The sequence below is a fragment of the Parasteatoda tepidariorum genome, chromosome 1, assembly GCF_982258835.1.
Source record: "Parasteatoda tepidariorum strain Cologne lab strain chromosome 1, Ptep-v5.0, whole genome shotgun sequence".
NCBI lineage: Eukaryota > Metazoa > Arthropoda > Arachnida > Araneae > Theridiidae > Parasteatoda > Parasteatoda tepidariorum.
In genome coordinates, this window is record NC_141755.1 from 24,413,381 (window position 1) to 24,423,649 (window position 10,269).

Sequence of the window (10,269 nt, forward strand, 5' to 3'; positions counted from 1 at the left end):
CACTTTATTCTTGACGGTGGTTATTTTTATTATTGCAAGATGGGAGTTCCTTAATTGGGGTTTATAAGTTCCTTGGGATGATGCGAATGCATTAATTTAACCTTCTCAGTAATTTATCTTAACATTTAAGTTTTAAAAAAAATTCTTATAAATGGTTTAAGTTATGGATAATATGTAGTGAAGAAAATATTGAAAAAAACCAAGAAAATTCAAGTTCACCAACAGTGTTCTGATTTACAAAGGCCACCGACTATCGATGTAGGTGCAACGAATCATAGACTAATAATATAAGTCTATGCAGCGATTATAAGTCTATGCAACGAATAGGACAATATCGTGAATATTAAAAGCGATAATTATTAAATATGATATTATCGTGAATGTTGCTAAATTTGATTTGGATAACAAAAATATTAATACCAAAGTCGAAATTAAATTGAGAAAATATCGCGATATAATTTTGAGAATACGTATTCTCAAAACGATGTACATCACGATATTAAAATTTGTACTCATTTGTAATGGGTGTTACTGCTTTTGGGGGTAACAAACGCATGCTCCTCATAACGGATAAGTAGAAAATGAGATGTTGGGTACCAACAGTAGATAGATGCCCCAAATGTACATTGTGCAAATAAAATAAACGGGCCATCCCGAATAACTTTTAATCTAATGATTGGATTTTTACGTTCTAGGACTCGATCTTAATGGTTCGAGGGGATAACTTCAAATATGCTAATTAATTAGTGAAGACGATATTTTAAGTTACGAAATCAGACAGAAAAACGTACTTTCCCTGAATAAACATAAATTGTTTTTGTCACGGATTCGGATTTCCGACCTTAAAAATATAAGGGGTAGCCGTAATTAGGAGAAAATGGTTTTAATAGTTTGATCAGGAGAACTGTCCAATGTTTGGTACTTTTAATTTTAAGTTAAATTTTGCGTATTTAGCCGCATGTCAAGAACTTTTTAAGCAAATTGAAAAATTTCGCACATAATTATAAAATTCCTTTATCCAAAAATAATTCCCAGCAAAAAATAAATTTCTGTAAATATTTATGATTTTTTATTATTGTATTATTTATTAACGTAATCGAAAAATTGCGAATTGTAAAGTATAAAATTTTTTACATAAAAAAAAAGTAAAAAAAAAAGCCAGTAGCCAGTCAAAACTCAGTCAGTTTAAAAAAGTCTTATTTCAAAAATTTGATTTCTCAGGAACTATTTGTCAGATTTTACTCAATATTTGAATTTTTTACCATGTAAAATTATATTCTTTAAAATGACGTAAAATAATTAATATTAAATAAAATAAAAAAAATCTTAAATATGTACCAAAATTTATTTTTGCATGGAATTGTTTTTAGATAAATGAAAATTTAGAAAAATTTTATTATTGGATGTAAAAAGTTTTTCAATTCGCTTAAAAAGTTTCCGAGATATGGCAAAATACGCAAAAAGAAAAATTAACATTAATGGGTCCAAATTTTAGACAGCTCTCCTGCTCAAACTATTGGAACCATATTACCCAGATATATTTTGATGACTTTTGATATAGATATACCCCCTATATTTTGGGCTCAGAAATCCGAATCCGTCAAAAAAAAAGTATGTTTGTATAGAGGAAAGTGCTTTTGTGTCTGATCTTGTAACTTAAAATACCGTCTACTCTAACTAATTAGCATATTTGAAGTCACCACCACTAATTGAGTCCTAGAATGTGGATTGTAGATTGTAGTAGAATGTAGATTGAGTCCTAGAATGTGAAGATTCGATCATCAGATCTAAAGTTATTCAGAGTGGTCCGTTTTTTAGTTAGCGCACTGTACACCTCTGTGTTACATTTTGTTTTATTGGGCAGAAAATTTGAGACCTAAAAAACTCGAAATTACGAAGGTATGTTGAAGGTGTGTAGAAAAATGCACAGGGATTACGCTGGAACGATGACTGTAGTTTGAAAGTATAAGTATTGGTAAGTATTGACTGTTAAACTTGTTGCAAAAAATACCATGTGGGCCCCTCTCGCAGGCCTCAGAAATACAACTACAGAGTTGAAATTTGATGTGCTGAAAGGGCCATTTTCATTTATGAACATTATGCGCGTTCCATTTCAAAATTGCAATTTGTTCGAAGGCAATTGCAATTTTAAGTGTTTTTTCCCGGCTTTTTTCCAATTTTGATGCTTTAAATCAGGGCTTCTTAAACTTTTTTATATAGCGACCCCCTTCAAGTTTAGGAAATTTTAAACGACCCCCTCCTCCATATAATGAAATATATATTAACCGTAGATGTAGATGTAATATCGCACTATTTTACAACGTAAATAAAATAAGGATTAAAGAACACGTACCCATTCATTTCACATATATATAATTGGAAACGTTGACGGGATATCGGTCGTAATAAAACACAATAAATAGAATGACATAAAACTATATATATATTTATTCAATAGAAAAAATAAACTTTTGTAACAATTTTTTTATAAGAAAACATAAAACTATATCTATATATTCAATAGAAAAAATAAACTTTTGTAACAATTTTTTTAATAAAAACATATTATTAACATCAAACAATATTAATGTGACGGATGTGATTGTTTATTTTTACACAAATAATTAAATCTAGGCGCAATTTGAGTTAGTGCAGATCGTAATAAATTTTCAACGTTTATTAAAGTTGAACGGTATTTTGATTTTATGTAAGTTAATGTGGAAAAGGCTGATTCACATAAATATGTTGTACAAAATGGCAGTAATTTGTTCATTGCCATTTCCGATAGTAGGGGATATTCTGATTTGATTTCTATCCAAAATTCATGCACAGGCACTTGAGAAAATCTAAGTCGCAAGGTAGTATCACTTGTTAATTCGGCAAATTCTTCTTGTGCTTTTAAGTTTAAAAAATTAATTTCTTCCATTTCAATTGAAAATGGATTGCAAATCCATTGTTGTGTATCGATATCATTGGGAAAATACCTATGCATGTAAACTTCCATATCCTTCAAATGATTAACTATAATTTTTGTTATAGGAGTAGCTTTTTTTGAAATATTGTTACTAATTATATACTCGTCAGTAAATGGAAACATTTCGAGCGATCCACTTTCCACTCTGTTCTTCCATATAAGAATTTTTTTAACAAAGGCCTCAAGTTTATTTTTTAACATAAACATATTAACGCAGATAAATTCATATCATTGACTTTATCAAAAATATCTGCCAAATAGCATAGCTTGAGAAGCCATAAATTATCTTGAAAATAATCGGCCAAATTAGAATTTTGCTCTGTTAGAAATATAAGAACTTCATCTTTTAAAGTTAATAATCGTTTCAAACTTCGACCTCTTGATAGCCACCTAACTTCAGCATGTAGCAATAAATTTGTATAATCCGAATCCATATCAATGCACAAATTTTTAAACAATCGACTATTAAGTGCTCGACTTTTAATAAAGTTAATGATTTTGACTGCATCAAAAAACACAGTGTTTAATTCTGGTGCAATTTTTTTTAACAACAAGTGCCTCTCGGTGAATCATACAATGTGTAAATATAATATGATCATTTCCAGCTTTAACAAATGCTGTAAAACCAAGATCTTGTCCGGTCATTGCTGCAGCACCGTCCGTGCACACACCAACACAATTTTTCCAATTTAATCCTTCTTTTTCAAAAAACTCATTTACTTTTTTATATATATCTTTTCCACGAGTATGACCTTCCAGAGGACGACAAAACAGTATATCTTCATGAATGCTTCCCTCATAAATATATCTTACGAAAAGTAACAACTGTGCCATTTTTGAAATGTCTGTCGACTCGTCCAGTTGTATTGCAAACTTTGAGCTGTCTTTAAGCCTCATAAGAAGCTGTTGAAATTGATCATTGCTAATGTCTGAAATTCTTTTGGACACAGTGTCATTTGATAATGGAATTTTACTAATTTCAGCAGCATACTGTTTTCCATGAACAATTTTAGACATTCTTATAGCTGCAGGTAGTAAAAGATGCTCTCCAATAGTAAAAGGCTTTTTCGTTTTTGCTATCAAATACGAAACTTCATACGATGCCAATAGATATTTATCATTCAAAGTAACATACTTCTCCAAAGTGTTTTTTTCTTTATTTGATGTTTGCAAAAGACGCTCAAAATATTCTATTGGCTTTTTTGATAACGTTGCATGTTTAGTATTCAAATGTCGTTGCAGTTTTGACGGTTTCATGCTTTCTGCAGCCAAAACTTCTTTACAAATTAAGCACACTGGTTGTTCTTCATTGTTGTGAGAAGAGCATGTGAAGCCATACTGCAAATATGATTCGTCATATTTTCTTTTTTTTGTTTTGCTAGAAGTCGGATTTGAAGCACTGCAACTTGGTTGTGACGGTGTGGCAGACTTATTAGTTGGAATTTTAATTAGTCATTTATCCATGATGGTTAAATAATAATAAATAATTAAACAAAATGTAGTTGAACTTTAACGTAATAATTAAAAACACCAACTGAAAATTACACAGTAAATACACACATGTCACTACGAAGACAAAGCTGAGTCCAAACTGAAGTACAAACAGAAAAATAACTACACTCGAATCTTTACCAGTGCAATGACAACAAATTACGATCAGATCAACCCCGACGCATGGCGTGTTCAAAGTGTGCAGCGCACAAAGGCACCGTATCACAAAGACGCCGAAAAAGAAGCTTTCATTTAATTTTTTTTATTATTCTTTTATAAAAATAATATGCCGATTCGCCAGCCTAGCTTGATTATGCTTCCGTATTGTATGTGTAAGCTGTAAGGCGACGCGGCGTCTGGGTACTTATAATCACTAAGTTATCTTGCAAACACTGACGCCGGCGGCCAGACATCAATGTCGAATGTTCAGTTGAAAATCGAGGAGCGCGTTGTATTTATTATTTTAAATGCTACTTCCATATTTTCATTTATAGGCCCTACATAACAGTTTTGCATTGCCACTTTTTTCAAAAAATAGTTATAATAAAACTACAATAGTATTTTGTATGATTTTTATTTGTATTTATATTTGTACGTAGTGTGTATACTAATTTTAAAATTTTATTTATAATGATTGAAAAGTATCAGATCTTTGCGACCCCCTTTCAGTAGTCTCGCGACCCCCCTGGGGGTCGCGACCCACAGTTTAAGAAGCTCTGCTTTAAATAATAATTAATTATACATTGTTATAGAAAATTTTATTTATCTCGAGCGCTTGACTTCATTTAAAAAGTAAAAAAGAAAATGTATATGTATCCGGCATTGTATAGAATGTCTAAAATTTGCCGGCAAAGTATGAAATGATTTATATTTATGCCGGATGCTATTTAGGATGCCGGATGCTATTTAGGCGAAGTATGAAATAAACGTCCTGATGAAGTTATTATGCAAATGATGTGCATGTTACTGTGAATGACCGAAATCGGTGGTTGTTGACTTTCACCGGTGAATGTTGACAATCACATAGTCGCTTTGGTGAATGTCCGATATATTGATTACATCCGATTTGATATTAATTTATTCGTGGATATAATTACATTTATTCGATATTTTAATACTTACTGATGATAGATTAGAAGAAACATCAGTGTTTGGAGTATAGGGCAAATATATACCGGGCAATGACACTTGACCTTAAAAAAACAGCAGTGTAGGGTATACCGGGCGATGGCGTTTGACCTTAAAGAAACAACGGTGTAGGGTTTACCGGGCAAATGTATACCGGGCAGTTTCACTTAACTAGACCTAGTATATATTTCGGACATTTACCAAAGGTCTAGTCATACTAGGTCTAGTTAAGTGCCACTGCCCGGTATAGATTTGCCCGGTATATCCTACACTGATGTTTTTTAAATTTCAGTGCCACTGCCCGGTATACCCTGCACTGATATTTTTTAAGGTCAAGTGCTATTGCCCGGTATATATTTGCCCGGTATATCCTACACTGATGTTCTTTAAGGTTCAGTTCCACTGCCTGGTATACATTTGCCTGGTATACCCTGCACTAATGTTTTAATAAGGTCAAGTGCCATTGCCCGGTATACATTTGCCCGGTATACCTTACACTGATGTTTTTTAAAGATCAGGTGCCATTGCCCGGTATATATTTGCCCGATACTCCAAACACTGATGTTTCTTCTAATCTATCGTTTGTAACTATTAAAATATCGAATAAATGCAATTATATCCACGAATAAATTAATATCAAATCTGATGTGATCAATGTTTCGGACATTCTCCAAAGTGACTATGTGATTGTCAACATTCACCGGTGAAAGTCAACAACCACCGATTTCGGTTATTCACAGTAACATGCACATCATTTACATAATAACCTCATCAGGACGTTTATTTCATACTTTGCCTAAATAGCATCCGGCATTCTATACAATGGCTGGGAATTCTATACAATGCCAGCGTTTCATACTTTGCCGGTAACATATAGATTAAGAAAAAAGTAAGGGTGTGAGTGGTTATATATTGCCAACTAACATTTAACATTCATGTAAAAATTTATTGCGCTGTTAAATTTTAAATTCATTTAACATTTTATTATTTTTATTTCAAGAGAGGTGAAAACCATTTCTAATTTGAATTTTTATATTTTATAAGGTTACATAATGCTAATTAATAAAAATATATCTCATTTATTACTTCTTATTGTTGTATTTCTAAGTTTAAATATTTTTTTAAGTACAGTTGATAATTTTTCAAATCCAGGTAATAGTTCACTTCATTACGATTAACATTTAATCAAAATGTTCTTGCATAAAACAGTAGCATTGATGTATTTTATAAACAAAATAATTTTTTTTTTTTAAAATCAATTTTTAAAGGTAAAAAAACCATGAAGGAGAAGCAATCACGGGGGTTGGAGAGTAGAGTCTCCTAGTTAATAGGAAACAGTTAGGATGGGTCAAACTTACCGTGTTTCCCCTCTATAATAATACATCTTTATAATCCCTATATAAAACTAATTATATAATACTAAATAAATGACTAAATCAATTAATTAATGAAATGTAAAATATTGTGATAAATAAGCTGAGATATAAAAATCAGAGAAAAATGTTGGCGACGGAGAATGATTGTTAAGCAAGAAGTTAAGTGCAATGTTGCGAGACGAAACGAGATGAAATGACCTTCAACGTATTTTTTTATTTCCTTTTTTTTATTGATATAGTTTTTATTGCATAGAATATATAAAAAAAGATTAGCATTATTTCCCATTTTTTTATTAGTAGGGGAGAGTTGGATAAAACGGGATACCATTATTGTTTTTATTTACTACGGAATATCTGTCAAGGTAAACCATACATTATTTTTTTTTGTAGTTACAACATTTATTGAAGCACACAAAAAACATATTTTAAACTAATTTTAATGACTGTGAAATAGAAAAAAATAAATTATTTCCTAACTCTTACATATCCCGTTTTAGCATACTTGGGTTGGATAAAACGGGATAGGGTTTACAATGTTTAATTTTTTGCATATATATAAATATAAAATTCAAATATGTAAATAATATTGTTTATATATGTAAAAAAGCTCAAGTCTTCATCAGAGAAATACATTACAATTAGTTCTAAAGAAAGATGTGAAATCCTATAGTCGAAAATAAAATGCTTAATAATGAACATTAAACAAATTTTGCATTACTATGTAAAGAGACTGAATTTTTCAAAAATATATATAGCTAATATAAATAAGTTGGTCCACATTAATAGGCCTACATTAATATATGGCTTTTTTAAAATGTAATAATCCAACAAATAAATAGGTGGATAAAACGGGACATAAAAACTCTATCCCGTTTTATCCAACTCATAAGTGTCCCGTTTTGTCCGACTCCGACACTTTTTGAAACAAACATGACTGCTGCCTAAATGTGAAGAGAAAATTAGATAGACTGCACATAAAAATATTGGTAAATAAATGGTTAATTAAATTTAATACTCACCGGAATTTTATTCCCATATATGTAGGCAGTACAATGTAAAAAACAACGCACGTAAATGTAGAAAATGGCAAAAAAATAGAGTAAAAAAGTTCTGAGCTCTGCAACTTTCAATCAAATAGTGATCTCGAGGCGGGACGCACCGAGAATGATATAATCACGGTCAAATAACACGTTTCTGTCGTTGTCCACTAGATAGCTGCAATAGTTTGGTCCCTAGGCGACGTATCCCGTTTTGTCCGACTATCCCGTTTTATCCAACTCTCCCCTACATGAACTTCGAGGGTTTTTCGTAGTTGTTTATCTAATATGAACAATTTTAACGGCATGATAAAGCGCCAAAGAATAATTTAAATGTTACGATTTAGTATAATTGTAAATCCCAATATTTTAGCCAAACCAATAAGAATATATTGATTTGCTTATAAATTTATTTTTGTGACAGTTATTTATTAGAATATATTGTGACTTGAAAATAGTGGAAAAGTTTTTTAAATGGATGAAAATTTTCTGTCAAAGTTACTGATTTTCTTTTAAATTTAGGTCCCATTTCAGTTTTACAAATGACGCCAATAGCTCATTATGCAGCTCTAGTGTGACGTAAATAAAGTACTTCTAACTAGTTTCAAAAATTATTTCTGAAATTTTTACTTTCTTTTACTGGTTTACTTTTTTCCATTGGTTGAAACGAATGCTTTAAAGTAGAGGTTTTTAAATTCTTGCGTCAAAAGGCGAAAGCAATAACTTCCAAAACTCCTATAGGACACGCGTCGTCTGTAAAATATAATTTAGCCAATGAAATTTTTAAGCAGTGGAGAAATTTTTAAGCAAAGGCGTTTTTAAGCCAAGAAATTTTTAAGCAGTGGATTTTTAACGCAGGTTACTAAATTTCTTGATTTCTTATGCGTTCGTATTTTGTTAAAATTTGAAACGATGTTAAAGTACAAACGATGTTAAAGTAAACAAGTTATTTTATGCCTTTTTGTTATTAGCAGAAATAAATTAAATATGATGATTTTGAGATATACTAAACATACTATCGCGATAAAAAAATTGTAAAAGTGATGATAGTAATTTTCAAACTTAATGTGTAGTTTGAAATTATTTTTGTTTAATTAAACAAAACAAAAACATGTTCAATAGTAGTAGTCGGTGGGCGGTTCATTTCACTTTCTTGTCCAACTATTATTTTAAGTGGAATGATATGACTCGGGAGCCCACTTAGGTATTATCGGTGGGCCAGACCGGAAATTTAGAAAGTTTTCGAGATCGTCGAAACCTTTTAAAAGAATGTATTTCTTTGAAATCTGAATTAGAAATATTTGAAGAATATCTGTAATAGGATGACTTTTCTGAAATTTAGAGAAGGGTTATTATATTTAAGCAGCTTAGAAAGTTAATAAACGTGTGAAATACTTTTTTAAAAAATTTTTGTTTTTATTTTATCAATGCTTTTCAACCTTTTCCTCACTGATACCATTTATTGAAACCTTTGCTCATAATTAGGTATATATTTTCTCCTACCTGAAACATTTATACAAAAAAATTACGTCTTTGCCAAGTATTTTCAATTACAACAGCTTGCGATGAAAGTTAATATAACTTTTTAACTTGATAGTAACGGTTTAAAATTCAGTACGTAGATCTTGGTTTCTTACTGAAGTAGGTAAAAAATAATTTATAAAATTATAAACAGAAAAAATGAAAAGTTTTACTGAAGATCATATATTGAAAACCAAGACCAGCCTACAAGAATGCTATTTCCACCCTCGGAAAATTGACACGAACAAACATGAGCACTACTATGATGCTTGCAGAGCACAACGCTAATAACAGTAAGCTCACTTGTAATAACAAAGATAAAATTTTTCTCAAAACCACTGGAAAGCTATTAAATGCATATCGCTCATGTAAGAGCAATATCTTTTCAGGAACCTTTATAAATGAAGAGCTAGATACTAGCATTTCTAAAGTCAACCTTAAAACGGCTACAGACGCAGACTCTAGTTTTGGTAGCATCTAGAGCAGAACTTAGGGGAGAAATCCAAAAACAACTACTTCAGATTGTCAATCTTTCTTAGGCAACTGGAAAGTTGGTAACTATCTGAAAAACCTCTGTTGTAATTCTAATCTTTAAATCAAGCAAAAATTCATCCAACTGCTATAACTATAGACCAGAATTTCTCCCCGATATCCTCTGAATACTTATGGAACTCAAGATTATGAGATTTGTGGTTTTCTCAATTTTATGCTGGAATAGTATCCATCTCCTCCTTGCCAAAAT